The following is a 13,900-nucleotide window of genomic DNA, read 5'->3' on the forward strand; positions in this document are numbered from 1 at the left end:
AATATCTCTTTTGACACCTCCATAATGTCTATGTTCCTTATAGAGTCAAAGTATAAAGTGATAGCTTTGGTGTCTTCATTTGGAAAAATCTTAAAAACGTTGAAAATCATTTAGCTTTCTTTTTGCGCCAATGCATTGTAGCATGTAAAAAGTAAACTTGCGCTTAGTGAGGCCTTAGGAAAGCTAGTTTGATTAGCATGTAAAAAGTATGCCTACGCTTAATGAGGCCAAAGGAAAGCTGGTCTGATTGGATTCTTAAGAAATATCTCTTTTGACACCTCCATAACATCTATGTTCATTATAGAGTCAAAGTATAAAGTGATAGCTTTGGTGTCTCCATTTGAAAAGATCTTAAAAATGTTCAAAATCATTTAGCTTTCTTTTAACACTAGAATGGTAACAGGACACTTTTATGTCCTTGGACACTTTTGTGTCCTGTTAAGTGACCATTTTGCTTGAATTATTTGAAGAGTATGAAAATGAATTTTTAGGTGCTATATATCCACAAATTTGCCTTATGAGCTGAAAAAAACTTTGCATTTTTTTTGGAGTATCGATCTCACCATTAACCTTACTCTTGCACAACATTTTTGAACTTAAACTGTGTGAAAAAACGGGTCCTGTTTTTGGCTTTTTTTCAATTTTTGGCAACTATACCACTCTAAACTTCATGTTTGTGACGTTTAGATGGCTAGAGGTTAGGCCTTCATAGTTCTCAACATGTTTTGATGCTTGTAGGGAGAGCTAAGTGTTAAAATTGAAAGTTATGACCAATTTACAAGAATTGCATAGTCCTGTTTTTTGGCCAAAATTAGCACTTTTATGATTTTTCTGGTGGCTTTCTTGATATCCAAATTCAATTTTGATTGTGTAAGTGTAATGTATAACATAAAGCTAATCTTCCTTGAGTTTTGGGGGACCTAATATGCTATATAGCATAGTATATGATGATGGTTGAGTTTTTTGATTGCTGAAGAATACGATACATTTTAGAGTAGCAAGTATAACTTTCTCAATATTGCTAGTTTCTTAAGCCAATTGTGTGTATTTTGTAGGTAGTAACCATATCTAATCATAGACTACAAACTTGGCTAGATATTGAGTAGTTTCTATGGGTTTCTAGAGGTCATAATGCTAAACCCAATTTTTTCATGTTTGCTGTATTTAGCACTTTACAATTGCCCCCAAGGTTCCAATTGTAAGAGATCCATTATCCTTTTGACATGATCCATGGCTCCTTTGAATCCAAAGGCCCAAAGGGAACTAAGAAAACATGTATATAGTATCTGTATTGGGCGTGACTATAGAAACTTTGATGATAGGTCCGCAGAATGGCAAAAATGCAACTTTTTTGTACCTATTTTTTTTGCCCAAAAAAAAAAAAGTGAGGTAAAAGCAACCATATTTTTTGGTAACCAACCCATTGAAGTTATTTATATGCAATCAACCGTAAGAAATTGCTGTTTTGGGCAAAATGCACTGGTCCATCAACTTTGGAGGCTTGTAGTGACCAAGGGATGAGAAAAATTACAAGTTTCTCATTTTTTCCATATGTAGTAGTTATTGAACTATAAGCTCATGAAAGGATTTTTCAAAATGAGTGGATCTACTATTGTTTTGGAATTTTTTCCCAAAACCCTAAAAGGACACTTTTATGTCCTGTTAGGTTACCATTCTAGTGTTAACGCCAATACATCGTAGCATGTAAAAAGTATGTATGTGCTTAGTAAGGCCTTAGGAAAGCTGGTTTGATTGGATTCTTCTTGGCCGTCTCACAGCGTAGCTGTATTGTAGATCTATGTCTTTTTCTTTTTTTTAGAGCACCACATCAAGGAAATGTCAAAGTAGATATATATGATTTTGGGGATGCAACCTAGGGATTCCACGGTTGCTTAGCTTCTGGAAACTATTGTAGGAGGCTTATACAACAGATGATTAACATAAACCGGGCGCATAGCATTGGGCATGGTGGTTTTTCCTACAATGGCTAAGGGGAGCAGAGCCTTGGTAGATATATGCAGCCTTACTACAACCCAACTAGCTACATTCCACTTCTTGATTAGAGTATCCTTGTTCGTGGATGCATCTTGTAGCTTGGTTTGGGATTTTGGTCCACATATAATGAGCCGAAGATTAGAGAGATGCAAGAGAAAATGGCCAAAGTATAAGCCGCGATGGAATTGCGAGCATCATAATACAAGAAAGAACTACAAGAAAAGGATGAACAAATTTATATGTGAAGCACGTGCAAATTAGGGATCTGCAAGTAGCCAGTCTCATTGTATATTTTTCAAAGTATTTTCTATATCTCTTCATATGAGCCTCTAGTCAATTATATCGAATGCAAATGATCAGAAGCTCCAATTTTTTGAGACAAAGAGAGAAAGAGAAAGCAAGATAGAGAAAGGGAGAAAGAGAGAGACCCGTACAATGTTTTTTTTTCACATGCTCCTTACAGGTGCTTCTTTGTTTTCTTTCTCATTGCTCACTCTTTGTCAATTTTCAATGGGGAATATGGGTGAGGAGGAGAAAGTCTCGTCAAGTAGATACCTGCGACATCAAAAGAGCAGCCATTGATTCGAAAGACATCCATGTTATCTGCGAAGGGGGGACCAACCTTTCCTTGTAGAGGCTTTCCAGATACTATCACTTTTGAGGGAAAATGAATGCTACTGAAACCAGCCTGTAGCCTTACCAAAGGGTGGTAAACTTTAGCTTTCAGCGGTATAAATAAACCACCGCACTTTCACTGTACTATACGACACAAAGTAATAAACCTCCAAAACTAAAATTCACCACTTCAAAACAATCCACGACTTGGTAGCTAGAGTGCTCCCAAGTAGACAGACACCCTGTTGGCTCCAAAGATTATCACCCCTTTCAGTACTTCTTTATTGTTATTGCACTAGAGAATACTTGAAAACTTTTGCGAGTTGTTCCACTTTTATTAGGCTGAAATTTCCCTACTCTAGCATGATTTTGGTAGCATAATAACAGTAGAAGTCAATAGATCAAGTAGACGGTGATTTCCCATGCACTTTAGAGCACTTTTATAAACCTGGCAAGAAATTACAGCACGCTAAATACATTGTTTTTGGTCTCTAAATTGCACCAAAACTCCTACTCGATGATTCCCTTTCCTGAAGCTCTTGGGACATTTAGGCATCAAAAGTGACCGAAACCCTAAACCTGTAAAAAATTACAGCAAGCTGTAATTCTCTGTTTTGTGCTTCAATTTGCGTGCATGTCGCTCCTGTGGGTACCTCTGGAGCTCCCGCACCTATAGGGTTAGTTGCCCTTTGATTTGGGCAAAATTTTGCACAAGAAATCTTTCTTAATCATTCTTGTAGTGTGTGTACTTGCTTTGAATTAGTGATTAGCTGTTTCGGTACCTGTGCAAGAGGCTCTTGCACGGGCAATCAAGCATAGAATCCCTACAACTATGAATAACAAATGAAAGTCCCTTGAACTGAGCATCAGGAACATGTGTTCAAAAAGTGAAAGAAATGCACAAGAGCGGAATTAACTTGCTACATAAGACAGAGGAGAAGGCAAGCTTTCTATTAAAGCTGTGACCACGTGCATCCACTACTTACACACATTGTAGTCACACTGAGTCAAAAATCAACCCAAATCAACCCCAAATTGATTTGGATCCCCCCCCCCTTGCTAAGGTGCCTTGCAGAGGCTCTTCTAGCTGACCAATTTGTCTATTTGGTTTAATTTCCTAGTACCCACCAACTTATGAACTCTCGTTGAGGACCCTAAAAGACTTTGATTGAGCCTAGCCACTCGTTCACTAGTCAAATTTCAATGCCGATCAGCCCAACCATCTCATGGCTATGTGGTCTTGACTCTTCTGGGTGCAGCTCTCGACCATTGGCCACTTCACACTGGCCATGCAATGTCCGAGCATTTGTGATTTCAAAAAGAGGGTCCCAAAAATTAAATAGAAGGAAAGGAATCCAACAAATAAAGTTAGTGTTTTGTCACAGTCTCGTGACAACTATATGCACAAGGGATTGTAGTTATGAGTAGACCAAAGTGGTGGCTTGGATGTCATGGGACAAAGCATCTAGCAACAGACTGTTCTAGAGAATGGCAACAGGAACAGATTATTCGCAAGGGAGGTGGTCCTACCTAATAGAATCTTGCATGGTGGCTGGATCTTGTTCAATGGTACGATGAAGATCAGAGATCCATGTACAGACAATTGCCTCCACGTTAATGTTGCCTGAGCTGCTCATACAGCTTTGCTCCGAAAGAGCAAATCACAGTAGTAAGTCTTTATGTCGCTTGACCCAGCTTGCTATTAGGACTTAGTTCTTCTTGTGCTCACTGCTGAGCAGCTTATAATAAGCCCCTTGTCTACAGCTTCACACCGTTCATTAGTAGCCATGCATGCAATCTAGAATGTCTAGTTGCTTTTACATTCTGCAGGTCCAGCCACCCATTTAGCTGCATGCAATGTGGCATCTCCTCTAGCTTGCAAGAAAGCAGCTGTAGAGAGGCAACCAAATCTATCTCGAAGAGAACAAGAGTTACAAGGTCGGCTGAAATGTGTATGCAAATAGCTTCGCGAGTTCTAGAAGATGAGTCCTTGGGTGAGTGTAAGTTTGACACCATAGGGAGTCTTAGTTACATTTAGGCAGCGAAATCCAAGTTCATTTATCATACCTCAAACACTGATATGGATGGCCGCAGTAAATAGGACAAATCAAAGTTGCTTCGCACATTAAAGAGCGGCCCAATCGGATTCATAAGTTAAATGAGTCTATCTGCAATGATATACTCTTATCTATGACTAACTTCCTCCATATATTTGCAACAGCTTTAGCAAATAGTTTCTAGATGTGAATAAGTACTAGTCTCTTAGTAGTTCACAAGGTGAATGAACTTTTTCCCGTTCTTACACAGTGCTTGGATCGATGTCAGTCTGTTTATTGTTGTTGCTCGTTTGCTAGACATATTTCGTAGCTTACAATTGGAGTCACGGGCTTTGCCTAATTTACATCAAACTATGTGCTTCACTATTGTTACCTGGTGTTTTTTAGATCATTGGGTAGATCAAGCTTACGTTTCACAGCCGTTCTCCTTTTCATTGTAGTAAACTCTACCTTGGTAAGAGTGTAACATTATACATACTTCTTGAAATCAAGCACAAGAATGTTCATTTTTTGGATGGCTCTATTTGAAGATGAGCACGTTGCTTTAGCAACAAGAAACAGAGTTGTCATAAGGTAGCGGCGGAGTTTGAGAGCATCCGACAAAGAAAAATAGGTTGTTTACGATTAAAAGTTTCCACGAAGCAATTACCATCTAAGATGGATTTGGCGCACAAAGCCGACCAGATGATTATACTATGCATTGAAATAGTACATTACAGTCTGTTCATGCTCTTTCTCTCGTTATCTTTCTCTCTCTCTTATGTACACAATAAGAAGAACAACTGCAAGTTATACTTTGAATATGATTTTAATGAATGAAAGTTTAGCAAACTTCTGCACTGTCATCAATACACCATTTTCAAAATTTTAAAAGAAGTCAACATGTTGTACGTCTAACACTCCTTGCGTCAGACTTACACCTTGAGTTCTTGTATCAAAATATTATGCTGACGTACTCACATGGAGCCTTCAACCCTGTGAGTACCTCAGTCAAATATTCACAACAGTAAGAAAGAAAGAAAGACTGGAGCATAACATATTCAAACATCCAAAAAACCATTTGATCAATTAATCCATTGATGCTTTTCGAAAAAATCATGATCAATCGATTTATTGATACTCTCAAAAAAAAATCATAATCAATTAATCTACTTCATCAAATAAGCTATCAATATTCTAAGAAAAAATCATGAGCGTAAACCTCAAGCTAAAAAGTAAAACTAATTAACTAATATGCTCATAGTAAAAGAGGATTTCTTTAATTTATTGCAAAGAAGTAAATTTTTGGAAAAAACCTTAGCTCCCAAATTCTGTATGTGTAATGCAACTTAGTACGCTAAAGTCGATGACCTTTTCTTTCTCTCTGCTCTTACCTCTATGAAGCTTGATGTAGCCATTACAATTGAAATAGCTCTACCAGTGTGCAAGTTTCTTTCCTCTCCCTTCCTTGCCCACAAACATAACAAAAAGGGCAACAATCTACTATGTTAATTTTACAGCAACAGGAAACAACATTGTCTAGCTAAATCAATAGTAAAAAGAAATTACATTAATCAACTTAAAAGGCAATCTTACAATCCACACCACAGTTTAATATGACATTTTGTTGTACTATAATATATGTTTTTTCAGTTTCTTCTAGCAGTTCAAAGGAACCAAGCTTCCCAAGTAATCCTAAGTCTTTTGTCACCACACAACTCGTTGCAGTTTGACATAGTGGCACAGCGAAGCACAGCAGCGTCTATTAGACTAGAGCACGAACAGGAAGTGATTGTAGCTACTTTCGCTAGCGAGTTGCATCTGCATTCCCCATTTCAAGTAGTAGTAGTACCACTGCAAACCAGTTTTTTTCCTATCAAGGAGAAACTAAGCAATGCTTGTCGTCCGCATAGTCTAAGCGCAACAGCGTCTATCAGACTAGAGCACGAACAGAAAGTGATTGTAGCTACTTTCGCTAGCGAGTTGCGTCTACATTCCCCAGTGGCTACAATTTAGGGAGCTTTTGTAACCGGCCTGTACTTTCAAAAAGGGCGGTAGACCTTAGACTTAAACCTTATTTGCTTTCACCCATTTAATTTGTCGCCCACTTTACCTGTACTTTCAAGACACAACAAAGGGGAAAGGGATACAGGCTGCTAGAATGCACCTGTATAAGAAGACCGACACCAAATTGGCCCCTAACTTAGCCGCCCCTTTCGGTATTTCTTTATTGTTTAAAAGAGGGAATAAACGTTGTGGTTCCCTACAAGCTGCCCCGCACAAGCTTGGCTGAATTTCAACTGTTCCGGCCCGATTTCGGCAACATAACTGTACTAGGATCCTACACAGTCAGTATTCCCACGCATTGTATGACTTTCCCGACCCATACGGGCACTTTGCAAAGCCTGGCGAGAATTTGCAGCACGCTGAATTCTCTGTTTTCAGCCCCGACAATGCACCAGATCACCTGTACAGTGGACCCCTTGCGTCCCCGAACCTCCTGGGGGTATTACAGTCCGTTTAGGGCCAAAACCCTAAACCTCCAAAAATACACAGCAGGCTGTAATTCATTGTTTCGGGCTCCGTTTTGCGTGCCGGTCGCATCCGTACCAAGTCCTCGAGCTCCCGCACCTGTAGGGCTACTTGCCCTTTCAATCGGACGAGATTTCAGACGTGAAACCTCTCCGAATCACCTGTACCTACGGGGGTACCTGTGCAAGAGGCTCTTGCCTCGGCAATCGCGCATGAACCCACACAACTGTACATTGGTCAATTGAAAAGCCCACTAGAGGGGCATAACATACTGCCATAGGGGAGAGAGAGGGCAGTGCGTAGCGTGCAGGGCATCACTCCTGGCACCGCACTGTACATAAGAGGGAAAGGAAGCACTCCATAGCTCTTAACCTATGACAAAAACTGCAAATGAGCCCCTCCCTCCTTCAAATTCAGCGCCACTTCTTCATGCATGAGGAAAGTGCACAGAAATGTGCCAAGTCAGCCTATTTCCCGTTTCGAGGTTGCCGCCTAAAAATCTCCCAACCGGTTGCCCAGTTGACTTCACGGCAGAGTAAGAAAATGTTCTCCTTGTCATTCTGGAGGTAATGACGCAAACACATTTTCAGGTCCCAAAATAGCAATTCCCTAAATTTTAGGAGATGCTGCCATTGTATCTTTCTAGGTCATCTGACCCCCTTTGTACACTGCAGCCACACCCAGAATTGAAATGTAGCCTCTATCGCAAAGGATTCCACTTTGGCTAGTCAATGACCCCACTTTGGCTAACCATAGTCCTTGTCCAACCTTAGTGCTCTCTTACCCTCAGGCCTGCACTCCTCTGAGCAGTTTCACACTAGCTATGCAATGCAGGGCAGTTAGATTTCCCGAGGGGTGTTTCCAAAAAGTGAAAGTAAATAAATAATAAGAAAGAAATCAACAAAAAGGATAGATAGTAGTCACACGCTGGTCACATACCCCCCTCTTGAAATCTCAAACATCCTCGTTTGCATCTATGTCGTACATGCTCACAGTCAACACTGATGTATTCAACACCTGTCGACACATGTACGACACATACATGCTTATTGTCAACCCTGGTGTATTCAACACCTCGTCGACACATGTATTGCCTGCGTGTGAACCTTGTCCCAATGACATAGTGGTAGCTTCGCACTCTGCCATTGCTTTGAGTCACTAACTTTCCAATGACAAAATGGTAGCTACACATTTTGCCACTGTCTTATAGTACACGTTGGGCCCAGTAACACTTCCCAAACCGACAGTTTAAGAATGCAGTTACACATGCACCCTTTAATAGAAGCAATTACTGTATCCTTGACAAACTGACAAGAAATACTCACTTCTATAGCACTAATCAAACTTTTGGACATTCCATAAGAGCAATTGCCAAACTGACAATCTGTACAGCTCTAACATTCATGTAACATGTACTTGATTTGAACTCACTCTAAATACCATGTACATCATTTGTTTCAAAAGCTATTGTCACACTGACAATCCATGTAGCTTTGAAACTGAAGGGGTCAACGTAGGCTGCAAATCGGAGGCTTCAAGGTAAAGTGATAACACAGTTGGTGACTCTGCAAGTTCACCTTCTTCCATCCACTTAGCATCCATTGGTGGATAGTTTCTGAACTTTACCAAGTAACGCCTAGCAACCTTGCCTTTCACTTTTCTTTCTTTATGTGCCAAAATCTGTTCCGGGACCAAGATCTCGTCAAGTTCCTCGACTTCCGGCTGATCTTCAGCTGGCATATCTTCTGGCACATCACCCACATAGGGTCTGAGAAGACTCACATGAAACGCATTGTGAATCTTCCAACTGTCAGGCAATTTCAGCCTATATGCAACATCACTGATTATGTCGCACACTTGAAAAGGCCCATAGTAACGCATGCTGAGCTTAGGAAACAATCTTTCCTTGCCCTTCATCTTCTTTAACCTTGCCTTTTCAAAGCGTAGAAGCACCCAACCACCAAGTGAAAATACCACTTCACGACGGTGACGATCAGCTACTTTCTGTTGCTTTGCCTGAGTCTTTTCTAAGGCCACTTTGACCTTCTTGTACATTTCATCCATGTCCTGAACATACTTATCTGCTTCAAATATCTTGTCCTTTGTATGCAGTATGGGAGGAACTTTCTTGCCACCTTCAACTATCTCAAAAGGTGCCTTGCCAGTTGATGAATGCACTGTATTATTGTATGCATACTCCACCAATGGCAAATAGTACTCCCACTTTCCTTTATGCTCTGACACGTAGCACTTAAGCAGATCTAGGACAATAGAATTTGCCTCTTCTGACTGCCCATCTGTTTGAGGATGAAATGACGAAGAGAATTTGAGTGTGGTGCCCATATTCTCAAACAAGCCTCTCCAGAATAAACTTGTCATGCGTGGATTACGATCGCTAACAATCGATTGTGGCATGCCATGATACTTGAAAATATTGCTCATAAACAAGCGTGCCATCTGATCTGGTTTTATCTTCTTCCTGACAGGAATAAAATGAGCCTGTTTGCTGAATCTGCAAATGATGGTCCAAATACCATCGTTTCCTGTCTGCGTTCTCGGAAGATCAAAGATAAAATCCATAGCAATACTTTCCCATGGTTTATCTGGAATAGGTAGTGGTTGCAATAACCCTGGTGCCTTTTGCCTGTCAAACTTGACCTTCTGGCAAATTAGGCATTCTCGCACAAAGGCATCCACATCTCTTCTCAATGTAGACCAGTAGAAGAATGTCTCAACCGCTTTAACTGTAGCATCGATACCACGATGCCCTGCATACGGTGGGACATGGCTCTCTTCCATAACTTTGCGTCGCAATGGCTTTGTGACACAATCTGCCATGCATCATCATGAACCCATCTTTGAGAAGATAGTGTTCATGACGTTGTCCATCCATTAGCTGCTCGAAGACCCTTGCAAAATCTTCATCATTTTCATACTGTTCCCTCATATCATCAAGTGCATGATGATAAGGAATTGACATAGCTAAAATTTGTGGCTTCCTTGACAAGGCATCAGCCACAACGTTCTTCTTGCCTTCCACATGCACAATCTGAAAATGGAACATGGACAAGATAGTTGCCCATCGCATATGCTTTTCAGATAACTTTGTCTGTGTCAAGAAGTATCGCAAGGTCTGATGGTCCGTTTGGACAACAAAGTCTGCACCTAGCAGGTAGTGTTTCAAACTTAAGAGCGCATGAATCACAGCCAGTAACTCTTTCTCATAGACCTGCATGGTCATCTCTGGCCCTTGCAAAATTCTGCTCTCATAGGCTACTACCCTGCCATCTTGCATTAGCACTGCACCAATGCTACTACCACAGGCGTCACACTGGACCACAAATGACTTCCTAAGATATGGCAACACAATGACTGGATCTGAAGTCATCTTTTCCTTTAATAGATTAAAAGCTGAAATCTCTTTCTGTGTCCATCTAAAGGTGACTGCCTTCTTTTGAAGAGCATGTAAAGGTGAAGCAACTCAGCGAAATTTCGGATAAACCTTCTGTACTAGGAGCATAGTCCCAAGAAACTTCAAACATCGTGCACCGTCTTTAAATCTGGCCATGAGTTGATCGCTTCAACTTTTGCAGGATCCATTCTGACACCATCCTTTGAGACAATGTGTTCAGAAAGTGGATCTCTTCCAGAAAAAATTCACTTTTCTTTGCATTGATGAGCAACCTATGACTGCGTAGCTCTTTGAACACAATGGCCAAGTGATGCCTATGCTCCTCTTCATTCTTTGAGTAGACTATCATGTCATCAAAGAATGTACCAACAAACTGCTGGTGTGGACGGAAAATTCTGTCCATCATCCTATTGAACGCAACAGGAGCATTTGTGAGACCAAAGGGCATCACTAAAAATTGGTAAAGGCCAAACGTTGTTCTAAAAGCAATCTTGTGCACATCCTCTGATCTAATGCGGATCTGATGGTACCCACTCTTTAGATCTATCCTGCTAAACATAGCTTCTCCTGCTAATTTGTCCAGAATGTCATCATTTCTAGGTATAGGGAACCTATTCTTGATGGTATTCTTGTTCAGTGCACGGTAGTCGATGCACATACGCCATGAGCCATCCTTTTTCTGCACCAACAACACTGGAGAACAGAATGGAGATGAACTGGGCTGAATCAGCCCCTTTTCTAACAGCTCCTGTACTTGGCCCATTATCTCTTCCTGCTGAGCCGCACTAACCCTGTACGGAGGCTTATTTGGTGGGCTACTGCCTGGCACCAAATCTATCGCATGGTCCTTAGGTCTCTCTGGCGGTAATTGAGACGGTAATGAATCGGAAAAACGGTCACTATACTGTTGTAAAAGCATTGACCTTTCTTTATCTAGCACAGATAAATTTGATTCATCACAATCTGACACTTCACGTGCAAAAACCAAGTACGCAGAAAGATGCTTTTTCATTACATAAGTAATAGCAGAAGCTGATACAGTGGGAATAGACTCCCCTTTAAGCTTTACGTCCAGAATGTGAGTCTTTCGCCTGCTCTGTACAGTGATCTTTTTGTTGTAGGCATCCATGATTCCCTGTACACAAAATAACCAAGAAATACCTAACAACACATCACATCCGTCCAGTGGCATGATGTAAAATTCTTCAGCGTCTACATAGGACTGGATATGTAGGCGCAACTTTCCGATAATGGGTGTCACAGCCTCTGTATGGCCAGGACATGCCAAACCTGCCTCTGCTGTATACCCCATCTCTTCAGGTCTGATTCCCAACTTTGAAGCCAATTCTGGGAAAATGAAGTTGGCTTTGGCACCTGGATCAAAGAAGATAAGAACTGTTTGATCCCTGACCTTTCCCCATGCTCTGCAAAGCTCACTTGCATCTGAATTTGGCTTATCGCCCACCATATCTGGCACTAGACCAGCCATGGGCTTCTTTCCTTTCCTGTCCTCCTTGTCTTCAAAATCAGCTGGCCTTTCCTTTGTAGGACAATTGTAAGCAATGTGGCCAGGCTGCTCACAGATGAAGCATTTGTTCTCTGACCTCAGGACCTTCTTTTGCTCTTCCGACTTGCGAGGAGAACGTCTTTTCCATTTCTTCGCATGTCCCTTTTCTGATTCAGCCGTGCTCTGTCTTTCCTTGCGTTGGCTAGCTCCTGAGTCACTTTAGGAACCTCCTTGGGAACATACTTCTTCGCTGAATTTTTCTTGGTTGATCCTTCCTTGATGCCAGTATTAAATTCACAATCTTCTCCCTTGAGCAAACCATTGCCGGTGTTTGCTACCTCGATGAGCTGCATCAAAGTAGTGACTTTGGTCTTCGTGCAATACTTTCTCAATCCTTTGGCTAGGCCACAACAGCATTTTTCAATATGTTCTGTCAATGGCACAAACCTATAGGAAGTTACTGGAATAGAGCTTTCCAAAACTTCCGATTGTAGTCATCCAGATTCTTGCAAGTGGCAGCATTAAGTTGGTGCCATTCTGTCATGACATCTGCTTCAAAGTCATCAGATAACCATGCTGCTGCAAAAATCTGCTTAAATCCATGTGGACGGAGCTTGCCCTTGCAGCAATAAAGTTGTCCACCATTGTCCCGCATTCCCCGTCAAGAGAGTGACTGCCTCGCGGACCTTTGAAGACTCTGTAAAGTTTCCCCCTACATAGGCCTTGTCAAACTGCTCGAGGAATGAGAGAGCCTTCTTCCTGTCATCAAACCCTGTAAAGGTCGTGAACGTCACACCTTTGCCACCTTCTTTGTACGGAGTTGGCCTCTCCAGCGGCGTTAAATTGTCATATGGAAGTGACTGAAACATGGGAACACTGTTAGGGTTCATTTGTGTTCCCTGACCGCAATTAAGTTGACCTGGAAATGCCATATTTGGCTGCTGATTTGTAATTCCAGCCATACCAAAATTTGCCTGTGGCATCCCAAATTGGCCCTGAGTGCTTTGAAACCCTGGTAGCATGCCCGTGACACCATACATGGGGTTAGGCATCATCGTTTGAGCACCCCCAAACACTGTTCCTGGCGTGTAAAATTGATTTCCACGTGCATGACCAGCCATGCTCTGGAATACCGATCCACCTCCAAAATAGCCAGGGTGTACTGAAGGTGGTGGGAAGACTTGTTGCATAGCCTGTAGGTTGCTTCCCTGCCCATTAGAACCAGCTATAGGCTGCTGAAAAAGCTGAACCGGTACAGCTTGAAAGACTGGCATCTCAGTCACCTGTTCTTGCACCTTAGCCACAGGTTGTGGAGACCACATATTCTCCGTTAAGTGCACAGGTGTTTCCATTGACTCTGCAGTATGAATCACCTATGCTTGAGCCTTAACAGGCTTTTGAATATGATCCAGTGACCCAACTTGGTGAGACGGAAGAGGAGGTTGCAGAAAGGCTAAAAACCTCGGGTTCTCCATTACTTGTGTGAGCATAGCCACAGCAGTAGCCAACTAGGTCCTGAATATATCATCATCCGTCTGTGGTGGTCTTGAAGACTCACCCACTTCATGTGTCTGTTGACCCTGTGAAGAGGAAACCTCTTCAGTCACATCATCTTGTCTGTCAGCCATAATTGCAATTCCCTGTGTCTAGTCTATGATCCCCTGTGTCTTCAAGCCCAACCTGACCAAGGCTCACTTCTATGGGAAAAAGTGATTTAATCCCAGCGATGGAACCATGAAACCAGCCTGTACTTTCAAAAAGGGCGGTAGAATTTAGACTTAAACCTTATTTGCTTTCACCCAT

General features: G+C 41.6%; 1 protein-coding gene across 8 annotated transcripts in view; it reads right to left on the bottom strand.

Annotated features, from left to right (window-relative positions):
* LOC147418155 (uncharacterized) overlaps nucleotides 1–13,900 on the bottom strand; it is a 66,824-nt gene that overhangs the window by 27,107 nt on the left and 25,817 nt on the right. For 3 of the 8 annotated variants that reach the window (XR_015187326.1, XR_015187323.1, XR_015187320.1), the window contains exon 2: nucleotides 6,041–6,113. The exons of 1 other annotated variant lie outside the window; for it this stretch is intronic. The gene's annotated coding sequence lies outside the window, so the exon portion shown is untranslated. Of the gene's footprint in view, nucleotides 1–6,040; nucleotides 6,147–13,900 lie in introns of all 8 variants that reach the window. 4 more of the 8 variants (XR_015187324.1, XR_015187321.1, XR_015187325.1 and 1 more) reach the window with 2 other exon arrangements.

Source organism: Adiantum capillus-veneris, chromosome 30, assembly GCF_014529385.1.
Source record: "Adiantum capillus-veneris isolate H3 chromosome 30, ASM1452938v2, whole genome shotgun sequence".
In the NCBI taxonomy this organism is placed as follows: domain Eukaryota; kingdom Viridiplantae; phylum Streptophyta; class Polypodiopsida; order Polypodiales; family Pteridaceae; genus Adiantum; species Adiantum capillus-veneris.